General features: G+C 41.9%; 1 protein-coding gene across 6 annotated transcripts in view; it reads right to left on the bottom strand.

Moving 5' to 3' along the window:
- Positions 1–22,270, bottom strand: part of SGCD (sarcoglycan delta) — a 308,254-nt gene that overhangs the window by 256,878 nt on the left and 29,106 nt on the right. For 3 of the 6 annotated variants that reach the window (XM_041482034.1, XM_041482030.1, XM_041482036.1), the window contains exons 1-2: positions 10,685–10,767; positions 9,294–9,415 (exon numbers count right to left, since the gene is read on the bottom strand). The exons of 1 other annotated variant lie outside the window; for it this stretch is intronic. The gene's annotated coding sequence lies outside the window, so the exon portion shown is untranslated. Of the gene's footprint in view, positions 1–9,293; positions 9,416–10,684; positions 10,768–22,270 lie in introns of those variants that run through there. 2 more of the 6 variants (XM_041482031.1, XM_041482032.1) reach the window with 1 other exon arrangement.

Below are 22,270 nucleotides of genomic sequence, written 5' to 3'. Positions count from 1 at the left end.
AATTATTTAGCTCTTTGAGGATCTCTGCTATCACGATATAATGAATGTTCTACTTAAATAGCATCGCTACCTGAAAGAAAGAACACTGATCTATTACTGCATTAAGCTCAGCCATGTAGTGAGTTGTGTCATATAATGAAACCTTACAAAACTGATTACCTGCAGAGCCTCACACTGTTCAAAATGTTAGCAAGTCACATTCTCTTTCTGGCCACAAAGTTGTCATCTTTTCCTTCACCCAAATAATTCCTCTTTAATCTTTTCAGAGACTTTTACACCAGTGCTACTTAATTTCCAAACTAATATTTTAAAAGTTGCTGATCCACCCCCCCCCACCCCCCCCATGCACACTGGATGAAAAAGGGTGTACCAGCAGCAGGGAGAGACCTTTTATAAAATTATGGACACTGCACACTATAAAACACCCAAAATCTCGTTAGCAGACTGCCTTTTCAGGAGTTTACTCCTCCAGAAAGGAAAACTCTTTTTGAAGGTCAGCAGCCTGACCTCACTGATGTTTACAGCACTGACTTCCCCAGCAGCCACTTAAGGGATGCTTTCAGCATCTCGCTTCTGTTAAGTGGTGGCAGCCTTCATAAAGGGCAGGATATTGTTACAGCTTGCAAGAGCTCACATTAACTTTTAGCCTAAGTGGTAAATTTTACCTCCAAAATGATCATTTGCTTTTGAAAGCACGGGCTTAAATCATTTTAGCTTCACCTGACCTTGCTCCCACACTCCATGCTCCTCTCTGCCACGCACTCCCGCAGGTGTCAGCGCCCAGCCCTCCCTCACACGCCTTCAGCAAGAACTGAAATGCTAATTTAGGAACGTTCTGCCCAATTACATTGTTGTCCTCTTTATTCAACTTGCTAATGGAGAGGCAAAACTCCGGGTGATGAGGAAAGCAAAAGCAGAGTTCCAGGGCAACACAGAGGCTGCTGCAGTGAACTCTGAGCAAGGCAGCGCACGGAGGGGGACGGCTCCCAGGAGGGGATGCAAGGCAGGCAATTGCCAGCCCTGCATAAAGCCAGCAGCAGCAAGGCACGGGCATTTAGCCAGCACCATCCCCACAACGTGACTGCGTGGGAGACATGAAATGTGGCAAGTGCTCCTAGAGATCTCCTCAAGTCTCTCTCGGGATTTGGCAGAGTTTTATTGGTTTCTGCTCTGGTAACAGTAAAGCCAGCTGAAGGCACACCTGGGTGCTGGGGAGCATTGGGATTCAAAAATTTACAGCATCAGGGGTGGTGCTGCTCTCTGCATGCAAAACACAACTTGTATTTCTTACCAAAATTCTCAGACATTTCTCAGCCTCAGCTGCGTAAGAAGCCCTTCTAAGCAGCTCACCTACCACCAGTTTTCCCACTGTGAAAAACTGAGATGTTCCTAAAACAGTACCATGTTATACTGCAGTGCTCTCCAACTTTGATCCTATAATCCCCACCAAGAGAGGGGACCCTGGCACAGGGGGCTCGCAGCCCACTGACAGCACCCAGAGAGCTGCAATTTCAGGAGGAAGGATTTGAAGAGGTGATTTGGGGAGCCCTGTACATGTACAGCAGGAGAGGGGACTTGTGGTGCTTCACTCTAAACTGAGGTGTAAGGATGCTTTTTTTCCTTGTTGTTCAGTCAAAATACACTGATGCAGACCCACTACCTCACCAGAGATTATTTTAGGGCTGTATAACTTTATCGAAAAAACATCACATTCCAGTCAACTTTTTTCTTACTAATGCTCCTTCATTATTAAAGAAGAAATAAAGAAGAAAATCATAAAGAAATTTTAAAAAATAAGAATAATAGAAATTAATTCATAGTCTCATCTGCTTGCCCTAAAGGCTTATTTACTCATCTGCCTCTTGTTTGGGACAAATACCTGTTCCACAGAAACCACCCTTCAGAAGGGGGAAAAAGCATTCCAGTTATTATTGTATAAAGATCGAGATCATCCAGCCAAAATGCATGACATGAATAAATGCAGTGATTAGCTAAAAGGAGACAAGTGAATTAGCAGACAGCATTCCTACTTTAACAACTATTTTTTGCTGCATTAATACAAGATACCAAATTTACTTTCCAACTTGATTTATAACTTCAGAACTAATGCAGCAATTAACTACACATTGACAAGTATGTTTTACTAGCAGCCAAGATTTTAATTTAAAAAACCCAGTAAACTTAACACAAAGCTGTCAAAGTACTTTGAGAAATAAGGATCTAGTAAGAGGTTAATATTGTTAATTTTTTTTGCATTGGCATATGAAAATTTAACACATTAGAAAAGAACTAAGCTGAAACTGAAATGCTTTAACCAAATCCTGGTGACATCATTTTTGCTGAAACAATTTGCAAAATCAGAGAGATTAAAGCTGAAATCCATTAGTAAGATAGCAAGTGAATGTAAACATACTTTCTGCAATTTCTGCTGATTCAATTTTGAAAACCTACAAGATTAAAACTAAGGTCTACTTATAAGATGGCAAGCGAGCACAAAGTTATTGATCTTCAAATCACAGAACTTTTATATTAAAATAATCAATGAGAAATCACATTAAAGCTGCTTTTCACATTCATCAGATTATTTGGTAAAGATGCTAACAAAATTAAATCCCTCCAAACAAATATAAAATTATCCAGATCACAAAAAAACACATTCCAAGATACCAGTCCAAACCCAGAATCAAACTTGTAACGCAATTCAACAAAGTATTATTAAATTAGGCTCGACTGTGGAAGAAGAGACTCTGTCCCTAGTGCTGGCTGTTCCATACCCTGGCAGGCCAGGATGCTGCTGGGAAATCAGCCAGGCTGATTACTGTTATAAGAAATCTTTTCTTTGGCTCTTCCAACTGCTGATGTCAGCTCCATCCACTCTTAAAAGAGCCCATGTTGGACTACAAATAAGAGAACAAACTGAAGGATTACAAGTAGGAATTAAGGAGAAACAAACATATCAGGCTAGTAGGAGTCGAGACAAATTTTTCAGTAGGGCAGTTAAGTGTATCAGATGATACAGAGCAAGAGAAAGATGGGGACCTTCTTCGGGATCATCAGCAGAGGGTGGGAATGGGCCACTGAGAGCTCAAATTCAGCTCTTCCCCCTCCCCATCAGGCACAGCCAGCAGAGCATTAATCCCTAATCCAGACCCCAAAGCCCCACACAACTCCTGCTTCCCCTTTGCCTTGCTACAGAGCAACAGCCAGGTACAAATCACCTGGAAAGATACACCACGTAACAGCTAGGGTAAAAATGTGATCCTGACTTCCCAGCAAGCAAAGGAAAGGAGCTGCTTCAGGCCCCAGAGCAGCAATCAGACCCTTCCTGCTGCCCAGGGATCCTCCTGCTCCCCTCAGACCACAGCAGAAATCTGCAACAAGAGCATATTCTGCACTTTAGAAAGCCTCTGATAATTCCACCACTCCCTGCCCTCCAGCCTGAGATTGCAGATTTTATTTTTCTCTGATTCTAATAGCACCGAATTAAGACACAGGTTCTGGCTGGCAGCCTTGAGTGACCTTTTTAAAGGCCTGAAATATATTTAAACTCAAAGTCCCTGGCAAAGGAAGCCTGGCAGGCTGCTTTCACATGGCCAAACAGGGCTCAGTCACAGTGACACCCCCACAGACCAGACAGGATGAAAAGGGCAAGTCTCTCAAAATATGGCTCTGACTTTGAAATTCAGATGACAGGGCTTCTGTACACAGGGTATTTGACAGTTCTGTAACACAGCAGCTCTGGTCACCCCTTGAAAAAAATTAATCAAAGTTTCCATAAAGACAAGCTTTTACAATTCTGCCTTCATAACTTTGCTGAAGGGGTCCATGGGTTCCAGAGCCTTTAGAGGGAGCAGGCTGATTGAAGCAAAGTGTCAACTCATGCAGCCCAAAGCTACCAAAGTGAGTTTTCTCCTCCTTTTTTTAACGTTAAAAGTGCATCATTAAATAGAATGCATCAAACCCAGCCATGAAGCAAACAGAACTCAGAACATACAGCTGAGCACAAAATAATTAGTTATAAAAAAAGTCAACTCCTCAGAAAAATAACATAACTGGATTAGGAAACGTTATCAAAAGTCTGGAGGAGGAAAGGTTGATTTGATGATTTAAATATTATTACCCAAGTTAAACTTAAAAACCCTGCAGCATGTAGCACAGATGAGCAGAGACCAGCACGGGTGTCCCAAGGCAGTTCTGTCCCTGTCACACCCCCATGGCACTGCCCTCTGCTCCACTGCTGCAAATTCACTGTCATGTAAGGACATCAGATATTCAGGGGAATGTAAAACACCCATGTGAATCACTGCCCTGTGCAGAACACCCCCAGGGATTTCTCATCTTCTGACTGTCATTTTAAGCCAGGGAGGAAGATGAAGAAGGCCAACAAAAGGGCCAAGGAAGATGTGGGCAGCTGTGGAAAGGAGCACGATGTCCTGAGCGTGTTTGGAGCTTCTCCCCAAACCCAGAGCAGGGAGTGGGGCACTCACCACAGCAGGGACTGCTCCAAGCACCTTCCTCTGGCCAGCTCTGGCTGCAGCAATTGCACCCAGCCACAGGCAGAATTAGCACAGCTGTTTCACAGGCCAAGGCACCCTGGAGCTGAACTGGAAAACTACAATGAAATAAAGCAGGATGTTTGTTTACCTCGAGCCTGATACCTTTGTTTTTACTGTGAAATCTTCCACTTTACCAATCCAAATTTGAGAGTCAGAGAAGTCCTAAAACAAACCTGCAAGGAAACCACTTAAAAATCAACACACACCAGTAATAGAATAAATTCAATTCCATGTCAGGAAGAGATGAAAAAGGGCAAATATAATGGGAACCTACTATTTCACACCAGCTTGTGAAATGCCCAGCTGTGCCAGAGAGGGCTGTGCAGGTATTTACTGCCACTATGACTCCTGAATAAAAACCCAGCACTTACAGGATCACACTGGTTTGGTTATCTTTTAATTTACTGTGTTTTTAAATCACCCCTAAATCACCACATGATCACTTCAAAGCACAAACCTTAGTTCTTTTATACCTTACAGCAGCACCTTGTGCACACTGTACACATGTACCCAGTCCCTCGAGTGCTTCCCATCGTAAATAAGGTTATTAGAGCAGCTCTTCACTCAGAGCTCAGGGCCACACTGTACCAAGCCCTGGACAAACAAGCAGAATAGCCTCTGTCCTGGGCAGTTCCCCATCTCATTCATCTGCTCCTGTTCACATTTATCTCACTTCAACAAAGCAAAACCAGTTCCTATTCCTGTGTCTGCTGCAGCACTGAACATGACATCAGTAGTTAACAGCAGCTTTAACTCATTTTATCTAATTTGAAATCTCAAAAATCTTTTAAAAAAATCTAAGTTTGCAGCAACTTTTTCTTTCAGAAAGTTTCAAAGTTAGTGAGATCCATTTAAAAAACAGAGACAAAAGGCCTAAAGGGCATGGACTGAAAAAAAAAAATTAATACACAGAGGCTGTAAGGGAATCATATGACAAATGTAACTGAAGCCAGACCACTGAATGAGTAAAAACCATCCAGGAAAAAAGATTGTGTAAGGGTAAAAATGAAGTATGATAGTCCTGTCACCTTTGGGGCTTCAAGGGATGAGTAATGAAATGTTCTGGATTAGAGCTCATAGAAAACAGGGCTGAAAGGGATCTCCAGAGGTTATCTAGTCCACCTCCATACCCCACAGCAGGAGCAGCTCTACAACTATCATTCCTGACAGATGTTTTTCTAACATATTCTTAAGGACCTGCAAGGACAAATTACCACAACCCCCATAAGCAGTCTAATGGTATATTTCATCCTAGAAAGTTTTTGTCACAAAAGTAAATCTCACTTGCTGCAGTTGAAGCACATCCTTTCTCACTTCATCCCCCATGGACAAGAAGTATTTTCCCTCCCCTGTGCAGCAGGAGAAAAAGGCAGGAATGTTGTGACAGACTCAACCACCAGGTTTTCATTTTTGCCTGTTACTCTTAAACGGTTACTCTTAAACACAGGAGGACAGGGATCTGTTGGAGTCTGGACGGAGGAGGCCACAAAGATGCTCATGGGGCTGGAGCACCTCTTGTGAAAACAGCCAGAGTTCAGCCTGGAGAAGAGAAGGCCCTAGGGAGACCTTCAAGCCCCTCCCAGTGTCTAAAGGGACTCAGAGGGCTGGAGAGGGACTTTGGAAAAGAGCAAATAGCTATGGAACAAAGTGTAATGGCTTTCAATTGAAGGAGGACAGGTTTAGCTGAAAAGAAAGTAATCCTTCCCTGTGAGGGTTCAGAGGCAGTGGCACAGGGTGCCCAGAGAAGCTGTGGCTGCTCCATCCCTGGAAGTGCCCAAGGCCAGGCTGGAGAGGGCTTGGAGCAACCTGGGATAGTGGGAGGTGTCCCTGCCCATGGCATGGGAGTTGGAATAAGATGAGCTTTAAAATCCATTTCAGCCCAAACCATTTTCTGGTGGATCCTCTCTTCTCTGTAAAGATGAAAGGAGAGTCATGATTCTTCCTCCCATGACCACAGAGCTGCTATTCTGTGAGGATATGGAGTCCAGCCATTCTCATCTCTCTGACCCTTTCCCTTTCAAGTCACAGGCTCTTGCCAGGAGACAACACTAAAAAATGGGAAGGGGGAGAAACAATAAACAGAGGAGAGAAGCAGTTGTTGACCATGTTTTCAAGGGACAAGTTTCCAGGTAAACACAGGAAAAAAAGCCAAGTTCTCTAGTCAACTGAAAGCTGTTGGCTTGATGCAGATACTGCCTGGAAAATGACAATGGACTGTGTCATACAGGATCTCTTATTTGACCTGCAGTGTTATGGCATTAAGTATGAGTAAAGCAGGCTTTTGAGAGCAAGGAAGCAGCAGCTGGTGAAAGATATATTTTCTTAATAAACACAAAATTATAAGCCAGTACTTTCTGGATATTTATACAAGACAGCAACACCACAGGAACGAAAGCTGTGCAGGGCTTTGTATTTGCTCAGTGAGCTTTCTTTGTGCACTCAAATCCAAAACCTCACATCTTCAGGCTGTTCTCCCCAAATATGTGGCCAAGCATCTTTTCTAGGACGAGAGCTCAGGTTTTTGCTTTATCACACCACCCTGACAACAGCTAAGGTATTTCTAAAAACCACTAAGTATCTTGGAATTCATAACATCAGTACAAACACTACCAACAGGAGAATTCCTAAGGGTATTTCTGACTCAAACAGTACTTTTTTTTTTTGTTTATTAATCCAATGACCTGCTCTGTTTCCTAATGCCAATTAAATATCCAAGAAAAGAGATGAAGGAGGGATGTAAAAGTTGTTCCACTTCCCTTATGCCTTCCAGCCAAAAGCTTGTCCCTTTTTCTGAGCCTTTTATAGTCTAGGCAGGTCTCACCAGCATCACCAGCCAAGGGAGAGCTCTTGCCTAAGGAACTGTCTGTCTCAACTCCTCAATTTATTAGAGCTTACAGACATCAGCAGCAAAGAGGTGCAGTCAACAAAGGTAAGTTGCACAAGAAAGAAAATATAAACCATCCATTATACACACAAGCCTTGACTGCACAATTGAAAGTTGTGCAAAACAAAGGGCCCTGATTAATCATTAATTATACCATGTATCTCTTAAAAGCCATACATTCACTTTACCCATCTGAAAGTCACAGCCAAGATGATGTGGTCACTCAATCTCACAGCTTCAAAGCACACAGTAACAAGTTTTCCCCCTTCTGGATCAGTTCCTTCCTCTGATCTCTTTAGGTACATTGACTTATTGCAATTAGGAATACACATTTAGCAGAATCAAAATTAATGGACCTGCATAAAAGGAGTGCCTGGCTCTCTAAGCAATCCCAATGCCAAACTCCTTAGTAAGGAGAAATTTCCATTCAAAGTAATGGGAATGCAAAACACTTTAGTCTTGGCCCTTTGGGATTGATTTTTAGAAGAAAGCTGTTTCTATTTCAGTACCAAAGCAAGTAGCCAGACTTTGCTAAGTAGTAACTCTACTTTCATGCTCACCAGGTGCTAAGCCCTTACAAAAAATGTAAAAGAAAGTGGGTTTAAATGTGCTGCCATACCTGTGGTGTTCAATGACTGATCTTGAGTCTTCTGGGGGGAAAAAGGGTAGGAAGGAAATCAAAACCTAACTGTACTTGTTTAAAGTGGACTTCTTTCACCCATCCAAAAAATAGACCTGTCCTACTGTTCCAGCTAAGAAAGAGTGATCAAATGCCACTGCCATGAAGACATCAATGGGAGCTTGGATCCCACTCATCAAAATTTTAACTGGATCTTGACATGCTCAAAATTAGATGTTGTTTCAAAAATAATGTAAAAATCCCAAAACACAAGACTCCTGCCATGTTCTCTGAGCTCTTTTCAGTCAAGACTTGCCTTTGAGTCAAATGTGTCTCTTAATTAACAACTAGTCTTTGGAAAATTAACAAAGGATAGCAGTACTAAAGGCTATGGATGTTACAAAGAGAAACAAGAATAATGTTGTTAGCTTTTTGCTATGCTAGATGAGACATTACTGTGCCAGAGGCACAAGTAATGGAAATGTACTTTTATATAAATCTCCTTTCTTTGCTTGGATTATTTTAAATGACTCCACTACAGTGTATATTAACCTAGCCACCAACCTTCCTGCAGTCAGCTTTCTTTTTAGTTTATTAGGAACACAACCACCGAGGAATCTCCAAAGGATGGTGAATATCATCACACTCTCCCTTTGTTTGTTAAAACACAGAATGGCCACGCAAGAAACTGAACAAAAAAAAGTCTGGGAGGTAAATCTTCTGTCCCTGTCACCGTACATTGAACCCTTTGCATCAGATCTGACATAGGAGCTCCCTTGGCCTTGGCCAGGGGTTGCAATGGACAAGCACCTGAGAACTGCAGCTGTTTTCTTCCCCTCTCCTCCCTGAATTGATTTCTAAATGCCTTTTTTCAGAAGCTGGAGCCCACAGTGTGACTGGTCAAGCTAAAACAGATCAGGGGTCAAGTCAGAAGTACACTCCATATTTCCCAAAAATATCTTTTCCTGCTCCTTCCTACTCCATCCCAAAGCTGTGCCCCACACTGACCAAACACACTGCTACAGGGCTGAATATATATAAAGCCCTTCCTTTTCCCATAGGAAGGTTACACATTGCAAGGCTTCAGTCCCCCAGAAAAGTACAACTGTGTGAACACACAACAGTATTCAAAACCAAGAGCTAAATATCTTATCACTTTCTTTTCCAGTATGTTGCATTCAACACTTTTCCTAATTTTCCTACCCTGGAGCTCAGATAGCAGCATCCTACTTACTCTGTGAGGGTACAGGGGAAGTTCAGCATTTAGCAATGGTGAGAAAATTGGTTTAGATCCCTGAGGGAAGGTGCTGTAGAAGTGCATTCAATTCAGCTGTAATTCAATCCAGTTTGCTGGAGCTGAAAGAAAACAAAACACTTTCAAAGTTAAAGGGAAAGCCAGTATTTATTTTATTTTTATATGTGTGTGTACATATATAGACACACACATACACAAAAATATTTTTATATAAACATATATTTATGTATGCTTGTATAATGTATTTTGTTTTTGTGTGTTGGCACATATACACACACACCTACACAAAGCCTTAAAATTTTAGGAACTGAAATCTCTAAGCAGGGCACTAGAAGGACAAGGTTAGCATAAGGCAAGTTCTGCCAGGCATACAGAAGCACACACTGTATGGAAAAGAATAGTTAAAGGCATTTTCTTCTACTATCATATTTTTTTTTTCCTCAGGATATGAAAAAACAAAATCAAAGCAATTAAATCATTACTCCGAGGGAAAAAAAAAAAAAACAAAACCAATAATTGTGCTTAATCCTCTGAGTTGCTATAATGAATACACCTAATTTACTTTGAGTAAGAGAAAATGAATTTTTTTCCTCCAAAGCTAACAAAGGTTAAATTCAAAGAAACCAAAGTAACTCCCACAATACTTTCCTCAAAAGAGAGAGGAAAAATAGCCCATGTTGTGTAATTATCTAAAGATAAACAACCAGAAGGCCCACTGCAAAGTGTACCTGTGATTTATAATGCTAAATAGCTTCCAAAGGGGAGAGCCTGCAACAAGCTCTCTCCCCATTTTTATCTGCATAAGGCAAATTGCAGGGTGGGGAGATGGGGCTCTCCCATTTAAATTCTGCAGTATTTTATCCCTGGAAGTTTGATTCACAGCATGAAAACTCCAGCTACACTAAACAAGGCAGAAGAACTGGTTCAGACAAGCAAATTACAAATCTGCTCCTCTCTGACCTCCAGCACCTTGGAAAAATTGGGTGGAGGGAAGAGCCGCCGGCGCTGTTGCCAGCAGATCTCCCTGAGCTCCTCAGCCCTGGAAGAATTACAGGGGAAACTTTACACATGGATGAACTGTTCTGGAACAATCTTTCTAATGCAGCTGACACAAACAGGCTTCCCTCCAATACCAGGGAAGCGTGTCCCACATGTTTGTTGCTGTTGCACAGGATTCCTGCCGACAGCCCAGCGACATTTCTGCAGGGGAGTTTCTGGCCAAGAGCGGAGCCAGGGTCGTCTTGGGAAAACATGAGTGGGTGGGGAATATTCAGAACCAATTTCCAGGCCAGACTCTCTCAAGGGCACTCCTGTAGAAATGTGGACACATTTTTCGGGGTACCGAAGAACTGAAGAAGCAAAAGACTCACTTGTCTCTGGGAGAGATTGCTGAGCTAGGACCCTTCCAGAATTCTAGGTTTAACATTTCAACACTCAGTGATGCACGTTTCCTAAGTGATAAAAATAAAGACGAGCATTTTCACCATTTTTGACATATACCAACTCAACACATGAGCATTTCCACCATTTTTTTTACATATACCAACTCAACACATATATTCCCTTGTTTCAGAGCAAAATGATGTCAGTTCTTGTACCCAGGAATTCAGAAAAGGGCAGGACAGATGTAAAGTAGGGGCAAAGGCTGCCAAAGGTCAGTCTCTGAGATCAAAGGGAAAGGTGCCACAGGGAACATCTCTGCTCAATCCCTGAAACCTCAGCACTTTACACTGAGATTTAGTGCCATATGCACTCAGCAGTACATACAGTGTTGACAAAGCTTTTATTTTTAAACAAATAAAGGCCAGAAAGTACAGATTTCCTTAACTCTCATGGGACTTCAATTATGCAGTGCTGCCTCTATCATGTAAGCATATTTTCAGAGCTTTAGCACTTGACATTTTGAGATAAAATGTCATGAATAGTATTTGTGTACCTCTCTCCATCTGTGCCCCTCCGCCCCTCCACTTCAACTTGAAATCTTTCAAGGCATCAGATCACTGGTTCAGACCATCTCTTTCCTTTACTTTCTTCAATTTTAGGATCAAAGACCAGACAGGCTTTAATGTTATCTCACAAACAGTTTGCTCTAAGTCTCATTTCAAGAACTTTTCTTCTCTAGTCTGCCCACTACAGTAAGCTAATCAATGATTTTTCTGCTCATTAAGTACTGCTAGTAGAATCACTCTTGCCTATCAGGAAGACTCTGCTGCCTGTTTGCTTCTCCTGCCTTTCCTCTTTCCAGCCCAGGACAACAGCCTCTGAGAGAAATCAATGGCCCCTGCTCAGGTCAGAGCATTTTGGCCTTTACATTGTGCCAAACGTGAGAGTTTTCTCAACTGGAGACTCCAAATTTCAGTTTCCCATGCTTTCACTCTGATCTCCTCATGCTCACCCTCCTTAAATCTATCCTCATTTGCCTCCTCTCCTGAGCAAGAAATGAGAGGCAAATAGGAGGCACAAAATTTAATAACAATTATCAGTGAACTTCCAGATTGCCTTGGATGTGAAGCAGGTAAATAGGAGACTGTTTTGTCAAGTTAAGCCAGTAAGAAGAGGGAGTTTGATGGTGCTGTGTGTGTGACTGGTTTCTCCACTGGAATGTGGATTTATCATCAAACTGAAAGACAGCCCTTATCACACTCTTCTGAGCACACAGTTGTGGTGAACCCACCTCCTGGAAAGTAGATTTCAGATGCATTTTCTCCACCTGAAAACTGGGAGAACCTATATCCCAGCACCCACTTGTTCTTATCTGATACAAATATGCTGCTTTCCAATTTCACTCTATCTTGTCTGTACTTTTATCTAGCTTTCCTCTAATTGTACACATCTTCCTGAAAGGTCAATTGTTCCTCATCCAGCTGATGGCCTTCCAATGGAGTCTGAACTGATTATGAGCCCCTGCCTACTTTTAAGAGCTATGGTGAAGATGATGTTTGGCATTATTAAGATGTGATGTCCTGTCAAGGATGCCTTCACAACTGGAAGAGCTGATGTGACAGCTCTGAGCTTGGAGAGAAAATAATAATAATTTTTTAAAAAGTTGCTTTTCTTCTTCTCTAGTACTTGCCCTGTGCTGTCAGGCTGCACGAGGGGGCCATGCTCACATCTGTTATCCAGGCCCCCGAAGGAATCCTTCACAAGAGTGACTCTGCCTGCAAAGCAAACCGGAGGAGTTTGAAGATGGCATATGAAAAGCTGCCACTGGTCTTCCAGAAATCAGAAATCTTGGCTGTTCATCTCCTGAGAGCTGACCTGGGGCACACGAGACCACAGTGCCTGTGAAACACGAAGCAATCACACTGAACTCTCCTGCAGCCATTTGCATTTTCAACAATTTCTCTTCAGAGAGATGCCCTGTGCCTGCGGGAATATTTTGCCTCTGTTCACAGGTGACTTTTAATCCAAGTTAGAATCTGTTGGCTCCTCTTTTTTAGTTGGCAGTGAAGTTGCGGCTCTGTTAGATTAATGTTCTTTTCTGTTGCTTCTTGTATAAAATTCCGGGAAGATGTGGCCTCCAAGACCAAGATGAGGTCCCAGAACACCAGGGCAGAATTAAAATAGTGTCGCTATTATTGAAAGTGCTCAGCAAATCCTACTCTGAGAGCAGTTGTTGAATAAAAATGTTCAGTCTGGCCAGGAAAAAAAGTATGAAATAAACTACAAATGTTGAATTATAAAGCTTGAAATTCACAAATATGTATTAATCCTTCAGATTTGTTACCCTGATGTCTAGGATTAATTCTTTGGTTTTTGTTTTGGTTTGGGGATTTTTTTGGGGACTTTACTAAAGTGATCAATTTTAAATATAAAAAAATAGCTTACAATAGCTTGTACATGTGTAGAAGTACAGCAAAAGGAACATTTTCCAGAAGGCAAAGACAAGGCTTTATGGTTTTGATATTGTTTTTTTCCATTGGGGGGGTTCATGGGATTTGTACTTGAGCTCCTTCTGGGTATTTAAGCTCATAAATGCTACTGAATATATTAATGACCTCAAAGTTCTGGTCCCTAGAGTTAATGTAATTAACCACTGAAAGTCTTTGCTGTTACAAATTAAATCAGATTGTGTCAGAGTTCACAGGAGGCAGCAAACCTCAAAAAAGCTGATCTGTCCTCTCTGAGACGTAACTGAGCACTTGTTTCCATGTAAGGATGTTATTAATAGATGTACAGCCCACTGCTTTATTGAGAGAAACACTTTTAAAAGTAAAAATGGGGCAGCTGAAAATGCATTTGCTTCCTTAAAGACCCTCAGCCCTCCCATCCAGCAAGGTGAAAAGGTGAAAAACCACTTGGAAATTCACCTAAAAGCCTCCTTTCCTACCACCACTCCAGTCACTACAGCAAAATACTTTCCAATCCTCTCATCAGATGAAAGTTAATAGAGATGAAGGGATTACACAATACTGGAAGAGGGTGGCTAATCAAGTTGTTTCTCTAAACAGGGCAGTTTTCACCTAAATGACAATTAAGGGGGAAATAGCCACCCCAGAAAGTATTGGGATTTCTAAGAGTCTGTGTCCCAACAACACCTGTTCTCAGAGAAGCAGCTCATTTTGGTGCACACTAAAAATCCACATTGCCAAGCACACGTGTAACCCTTTCAACTCCTCTTCACACTCATGTGCTGCAGGGTCAGTAGGTCTGAGTATGTGTAAACAACAATTAAACCCAGAGCCCCTGAGGTAGCATCTGCTCCCAGCACAATGAGAGCTGAAGGGCTCCCTGCTAAGGGACCTCACCCAGCAGAAAACATCCCATACTTGAGGGAAGATCTTAGCAAAAGAGAAGCTCAAAGTCCAAAGAAACAGGAGAATTGGGGCAGTCTGCAAAGAAATAGTAACCTAGCTAAAGGAAATCCTACCAAGCCACAGTAACAAACCCAATGACAATTCTGCTTTCAAGAAGAGAAAAAAAAATCTCACTTGCTGCTTCACAGGACTGGGCTGGCCCACCACAAACAGCAAGTTGAGTGAAGGGAGTCTGGACTCCTCCATTCAATTCTGCCATTCCTGCAGATGGGAGCATGAGAAAATTCAACATCTATATCTAGTAGATATGTTGAATTATTCAAAAAGTAAAGTGCTAGATTTGGGTTAAGCAAACAGGACCAGAGGCCAGGTGTCAGTGCTGTGGTCAGCAGAGCACAGAATGGTGACAGCCACAGCAGAGCCTGCACTGTAGGCATTGATCAGAGCTTCTGAAATAAGAGTGTGTTTCCAGAGAAACAAATGGGGTTAGGAGCTTAATTCCCCATAAATGAATTGCCTTTCTATTTCTAAATTCAGCAATGGCTTTTTTGCTCATCCCAAATATTACAAGTTGCCCACAATCCCCCACCCTCTGTGCCGAAGCAGTTACCTGTCATATTTTTTTTCCTCCAGAAATACATCAAAATGGGAAATAAAGAAAAAAAATAGTTGATGCAATTTGTTCAATTAATAGGACAGTTTCTTACTAATGTGGTATTTTCAGCTTTGTGCAAGAGGTGTTTTCCAAACTACAGCACTTTGAGTGTGCAGGTATTAGCAGGAATGTGTCTCCTGTTGGTCTCCCAGTCAAGAAAGTGTGCTTGACACAAACTATGACAGTGTCGTGAAAATCAAACTTCTTTCTTGCCATTTTACAGCCACTTGTCTCGAGCTGACACTGTACAGGCTTTTCACCCCTGGCATCAGATGGGGTATCAGCATCCAGAGCAGCCTCAGCAGCTGCTGGATGAAGAGTTTCTATGATTACCTTTAAAAATGTCAATCGTTTGCCATGTTCAGTATTCAGGTTTGTTCACCAGTTAGTAATAACATCCCTAGCTGAGCTAAAAACATGTTCTGAGTGAGGGCTGGGGAAAGGAAAGCTTAAACAGTTGACAGCAGTTAGAGATGAAGCAGACTATGCTGTTCTTTTCTGAAAAGAGGCTGCAGTGATTCCAGCAGGCTCCTGAAACAGAAGAAGCTGCAAGATTATGGAAACAGACCTTTTCTTCTAGTTTTTCTGACAGCTACAATTCTACATTCCTCAGCCCTGTCTTGCAATTAAAAGGGGAAGATAGAAGAAATAGCTGAAGAAGCAAGAACACAAGAAAAGAAAAATAAGCTGATTCCAGCTACTCTTCTCTTCTCCATGTATGCTATACACATTTCATTATTAGATTAGAAGCATCTTCCAGCACCATCTCCACAGGCTTTGAAATTGCCACCATAAAAGTACATCACAGAAGTTATTTTTAAACTGCGGATTTTGTTACAGAGAGAATCTCATTTTAAAAAATTTAATGGAAGGAAAGCATTTATTAGAAGACTATGACAGCTGAGGGGAAAAAATATTCATAATACTCAGAGAATACAGAAGAGAAAACCAACTTGGAATGTGTTCTTGCTCTCTCTTCCCTGACTGGTGTCAAATCTGATCAATCAAACTAATTCTGCACATACTAAAAAAGAGCTTCTCCAACTCATTTGCCTCTAAAATCACAGCCTCCCCTCATCCACACTGAAGCCAAGACTGCCACCTAAATGAAAAGGTGCTGGTTCCATATGCTGGAATGCAGGTGGATCTCCAAGAAGTCAATCAATCTGATGTTCAGGATGTACCAGTGCCTGCAACGTGCATCAGTCTCAAGGCCAAAATGAAAATAACAGACCTCTTGGGAAGGCAGTGCCTGTAGCCACAGCCCTTTCCCACCCTCACTGGTTAGATGTTCTTCAACCACCCTCACTTCCCTGCAGGGGAATATCTGCCCCCCTTGTTCTGCTCAACACCACCACGGTGGCTCCGTGCCCTCAACAACAGGTTGAGATGGAAAAAACGTGTATCAAGCCAAACTCACACTCATCTTGGAAAGTCCTCAGCTGCCAAAAGCAAGTGAATGCATGTCCTACTCAGGTGCACAAAAAGGACAGAGGAGAGGAAAAAGGGATACATGGAGAGGAAGGATAAGACCAGTGTTAAACGGGAAGATCTCTCCCATACACAAGCAAATAAACTGTCATGCATTATTCAGAGACTGTGCAGGCAGTGATGGGTACAGCTCTTCTGGAAAGGAAAAAAACATTCAATGTTCTCTTAGCTTCAAAACTGCAGCATTGCCCCAGGGTAAACATGCAGGCAAGCAGCTGAGGGGTGAGGCTAGTTAACAAGTCAAACAACACAAGAAGGGTTTAAGGTTTTATTTTTTTAGAGGCCAGGTACTTGTCCAAGGAATTGTTACACTGAACTGGGTCTAGCTTCGAAAATTGTGCTCAGTATCTATAATATATTAAACAAAAAAGGAGGGGGAGGAAGGAATTCTTAGTATAACAAGCTACCACACACACATTTAAAAGAAAGCAATCCACAATTCAAGAATTATTCCATTTCTTAATACTGTCCCATTAAACCAAACCTTTGCTGGACACTCCTGTACTACCATTTATTAATCCCACCCCCCTCAAACAGCACTCTGCAGTTTCTTCATGCACAACCCAAGCAACACTAATAAGAACCTGTAAAGGGTCAGGAGAAGGCCCTAAGCCAGAGCTCTGGCAGCAATCCAAGCTGGAAAAGACACTGACTGTGCACAACAGCAAGTGAAGACAGCTTTTCACCAAAGTGATATTTTAATTCAAAAAAGAACCTTCACTAATCTCAGGGTTTATTATTATCTGTGTAGCAAATGGGACTGCAGTTGGTCTACATAAAGCATTAGTTTCCTACAGGGCATTTCAGACTGTAAATGATAAAGGACCAGACCTAAACCAGAAGTCTGCTGGAACTCTGCTCTTGCCTTTAATTTGATTTAAGCATGCCAAAAGGCAGGGAATGAAAGTGCAGCACTAACGAAAAGACCTTGGTGGAACAGAGGGTGCAGGAGGGATCCCCTGGGGCTGGGATCTACACGGGGACCTAAATGTGCACCAGACCTCCCTCCTTCCCTCCTGGACTGATCCCTGAGAGTGACTGGACTCTGGGAGATGCAGCAGCTGCACCTCCACCAAGCTGAAAGCACAGTGCACTGTCAGAGGAGCCATCACACTGAAGGATAACTGAGCATCCAACACATCTCATGGCAAGCAGGGACTCACTCACTAAAAGGGCTTTGCTCTCCAGCCATGATGTTTTCCTGTGCTCCCACAGTTACCAGCACAAGTGAATTCCCTAATGGAAGGGGTTTGGCTTTACCAATAACCAGCTTTGGCAAGGCTTCTTCTCCACAAATTCTCCCATGGACATTGTAAAGGGAGTGAGCACCTCTCAGTGTGCACCAAGACAAGAACTGGCACCGGGAAACACAAATCATTGTCATGGATGCCAGTAAGACAGAAAGAGCAGTAACTGCATTGGGAAAAGTACTCCACCATACAATCATAAATATGAATTATCAGCAGTACATATAATTTCCAACCTCTCAAAGGCTGAGACATTAAATATAAGGATGACATCCACACACACCAAGTTCTGAAACCCAGCAGTCACAGGGTTAAAAAGGACTGCAAGCTTGGTATAAACCCAGCCTGATCTTCCACTATGGCACACATCCCACACCACTTCCCTCCCAGCCCTCCACTCAAAGATATGCATTACAAAAGAGATTTCCTCCAAAGCTCTTCCTGTGATGAGCTTTACTGAAGAAAAGAGGAGAATCTAAAAGAAAGATAAAAGCTAAGGGATGTGGGTTAGAAGAGGTCAAAACCAGACACCACGTACTGTCACTGGGTTCACAGGAATGCTTCATTATTAGGTATTTTTCTTCTCTTCCCCATCTGCACTATAGAGAAAGTCTCTTTCCAGAATGCTCAAAGGTATCAATAATGAATTTAAAACATACGAAATACAGTTAAAATGCATTTTTGAGCCGTTTGGAACTGAAAGCAGAGTGCCATAGAGTAGCCTCATTACGAAAATGGTCTGCTTAAAGAAGTTTTCTCACACATGAAGAGGACTGTGAAGTCTTTAAGAGTCTAAAAATATTTTTACAGAACTTGCCAGTAGGAACATCTAGGTAGGAATTTTACAAAACGTGCTCTTTCAACCTGAAATGTGTGAGCTGTACCTACAGGCTCTTCAGTTAATATTCTCATCAACTGAACCACAATTAAATCCATACATTGATACCTAGTGGCTGAAGTGGAGGTGAACTGCAAAACCTGTTCCCCTCTGGGCTGATGATGGCTAACACAAAAGCTGGTTATCCTTCCTAAAGACTGCCACTCTGCCTTCAGGGTCTGCAATTCTCTTTTCTTTAGGAGAGAGCAGCTGTTCTGCTTGGGATTCCAGAGTGTGTGAGCAGACTCCCTCTATTTCTGACTGTCCTTTTTAAGGATGGGTCAGAACTGCAGCAAACTCCTGAACACTCTTCCCCAGTGAAGATGAGGGAAACTTTGCCAGGATTCAGTGCTCTTGCTCTGGAGAAGATCCAGCCAGGTGTCTCATCCTCAGGCAATCTGCTCAGCTCCACTGACTCAGGGAGCAAGCTCACCCAAAATTTTGCAGGAGTGCACCCAGGGAAACTGGTGAGATTCAGAGCTCTGCAGAACCACTGTGAATTTGGAAATAGATTTAAGCAGCAGTTCAGAGCCAAGTTTTCAGCTTGTGATATGTGCATCACGACTGGAGCTGCCTTCCAGTTAATCCCAGACATGCATCCCTTAACCAGCCTGCACAGGAACACCTTGAGCACCAGAGATGGCAAATTCCCCACGGGCAGTGGGTCATGTCATGCCTGTTCATCATGGCACAGAGCACTGCCAGCATGTCACCATCCTGTCTGTACTTGTCCCTGCATTAACCACAGCCATGTCCAAATTATTGACAAAACATAAGAACAAAAATGTACAATATGATTCCAGTCTTTGATAAATGAGCTACTGCACAAATTCTGCCCATCTGATATATCCAGATATTTCACCAGGAGTTCACAAACTAATCCTTTTTTTTTTTTTTTTTTTGAGAAGAGTCTTACACAGGAAGAAAATATCATAACATATCATTTATGCCAGAGAAATTCTCTGAAAGATCAAAACCTGATGGATAAACAACAGTTAACATCCAAACTACACAAACAATGAGGAGGAGCACAATGTACTTACTGAAATTAAATGTACCTGCACTCTGGTTATAAATCCAGCACCAGCTATTTGAAACTCCCTATATTAAATTTTATTCATTAAGTTCAAACTAAGATTATGCTGATAAAATGCCAGACTGCATCTGTACTCCCCAGCAACAATACTAGTGATAATTCCTGTTGCTCCTTTGCTAAATTCAGTATCCTTGTGTTTTATTGCAGCTGCACCAGACTCTCCACCTAGCCAAGTTTGTTCTGCCAGTTGGCATTATGATCCCTCCAAAAATAAACATACTTGCAGTTATGCTCTCTTGGCTCAAGAATGTCCATTTCTCTTCAGTTTATGATCAGTGTAGTTGCTAACACACTGCCAGTTGTCCTGAGCCACCCCACTGGGTACAGACAGGCACTGAATAATTGCAAGGATGGGAATGTCTTCCCCTTCCCTTTTTTTAAAATGCTCCTTTTGGAAAGGTTTCTTCATGGCATTGGTTTAAGCAGAGGGTGGATGTGTTTTAGAACACTGTGTTCTGTCTTAAGCAGAAATTATAAATCCAACAGCAGAATTGCCCAGTGACTTGTTCTGGTCTGTACAGTGTAAAATATATGGCTGCTTGGATTTAAAAGACATATCCAACCTCCCACCTGAGATTTAAGTTTCTGGAGACCCTCTCCTGCCTGGAAGATGTGCAATATTGTGCCTTTGGACTACTACAGCTCAAATCCTTAGCAGTGCTTAGGATCTAACTTTTTTTTTTGAGTGCTACTACCACAAACACTACATAGGAGTCATCTAAGCCATATTTCATGTCAAAACATCTCCTAAACACTGAGGCAACTTTGGGTAGCACAGAGTGTTCAGTTTCATGTACTGCTCTTTAAAGAGAGAGGGTCAAACTACGGAAAGCACAGTAGAAGGCACTCCGAACACACCAACAAGCTAAATGGAATGTTCATGTTAAATAAAACAACTAAACAAGCAGTACAGAAAAGAGAAACCCAGGAAAGCATGAAAGAACCACCATCAAATGTGTAAAGTGATTAAGATGAGGAAGAAGAACAGCTGGTCCCTGTGTGCACCAATGATTAGACAAGAACAACTTGTTTAATTTATAGCAATACAAATACAAGTTCACTGATAAACAGAAGAAGGAATAGTTTGGTCTACTTGATTTGGTATTAAGTACAAACATGCTAAGGCTTTTGCTAGACTGACTCTTAGTCTTCAACACATTCAATGAGAGGATTTTTTTAACCAAACATTACTTCCCAGAAATGTTGACCACTCAGCCCTATTGCAGTTATGACGACAATAAACAACCATTTATTTTGAACCAACTGTAGGAGCAGTTTTACTTCACGGTTCAGCTGAAGATTATGAAATGCACTTCCATACAGGAAATAAGTATGGCTTGGAGACAAAACAGATAACCTGCTGCACTCTTCTCTCAGACTCCTCCAGGCAGGAAATCCATCTGAGCCATCCATATTGCTGAGGCTCTCAGTATTAGTTCTATGCTAGTGGCTCACTCTCAGTGGCACAGTAGGACCTGCACAGACACCCAGACATTGCTCACTCTGCCAGATGCCTCTTCGAAGAGGCACAGCCCGAGGAGCAAGCACACAGCACAAGAAGGAATTGCTTTTTCCAAGTGTGATGGCACTGATGTAAATTCCAAAATGAGCTTCCACTGCATTTTCTTTCTCCCAATATACCTAGTGTTTCTTCCATTCTCCCACATTTCAAAGCTTTTCTGAGATGAGATATACATTTACTGCTTCTCCTTTCCACCCAAGTCTCATTGACCACACATGGCTGCATAAATGTGTTCAAATGAAAAAAGGTACAAAATGCTGATGCTTTGCTTGCAAGTTACAAGGATTTTTTTTTTTTTTTAATTTTCCAGAAAAACAGCATAGGAGATACCAGGCCAGATGCTTCTCCAGACCTGCTGTTGTTTGCCTTCGGTCTCACAGGAAAAATGTTTTAAGAGGATCTCATTTGAAACAGATACAGAATCCTTTACATGGCAAAAGATCCTTAAGACGATCTAGTCCAAACATTAACCCAGCACTGCCAAGTTACTCCAGGATTTGTTCATCAGAAACTCCAAGATAAATACACTTTTGTCTTGAAATGACAGGCAACAAGCAGTGTTAATAAAATCCAGGGAACCCAAGTGTGCCAAAACACATGTCTGGGTTTTTAATGATCTGTATTTTCAAACACAGCTTCTCCAAAAGAGGTTAGAGAACAACACCATCACTTTAATTTGCAGGTTAGGTAGGTAATGCATGATAATATCATAATACCTCAACTAACATTTGACTTCTCTTGTTTAATAAGAAAGAAAAGCAGACTGTTAGGGATGCAAATACCATATTCATTTGTCCTTCCTCTGATCCAGGTCCTCACAGCATCATCAAGCCCTGAAGAGAAGATGCAGCGGCACATTTTGTTGCCACTGCTCTTCCCAGAAACGCACAGTATGTTTTACATGATTACAGAATTCAGTCACAGCACGACCATGAAGTAATAAAGCAGATATTTAAGAGAAATTATTTATTAGTGACTTCAAAGGACTCACAACCTAGCACGAAACAGGGTTTTATCACTGAAATGCAGACAGTAAAGAGAATTACTCAGAAAAAACCAAACCAAAACAAAAAACCCAGAAACATGGAATGTTTTTTCTGGACCGAGGAGGGGCACAAAGGTTTAATGCAGAAACTTTGAAGCATAAATCTCAAAATAGAGTAACTTTTTCCTGAAGGTCTGACTTTATACCATGCCTCACATATACTTCCTGTATTTACCTCTTACCTAATCCACAAATCAACTATTAACCAAGCTACAAAACTACTGAAGTTTTAACGGAATACATTATTTAATGCAGAAATATCTCAA

Source organism: Pyrgilauda ruficollis, unplaced genomic scaffold (genome assembly GCF_017590135.1).
Source record: "Pyrgilauda ruficollis isolate IOZ18807 unplaced genomic scaffold, ASM1759013v1 scaffold57, whole genome shotgun sequence".
Classification (NCBI taxonomy): Eukaryota; Metazoa; Chordata; class Aves; order Passeriformes; family Passeridae; genus Pyrgilauda; species Pyrgilauda ruficollis.
This window is presented reverse-complemented; position numbering and strand designations above follow the sequence as displayed.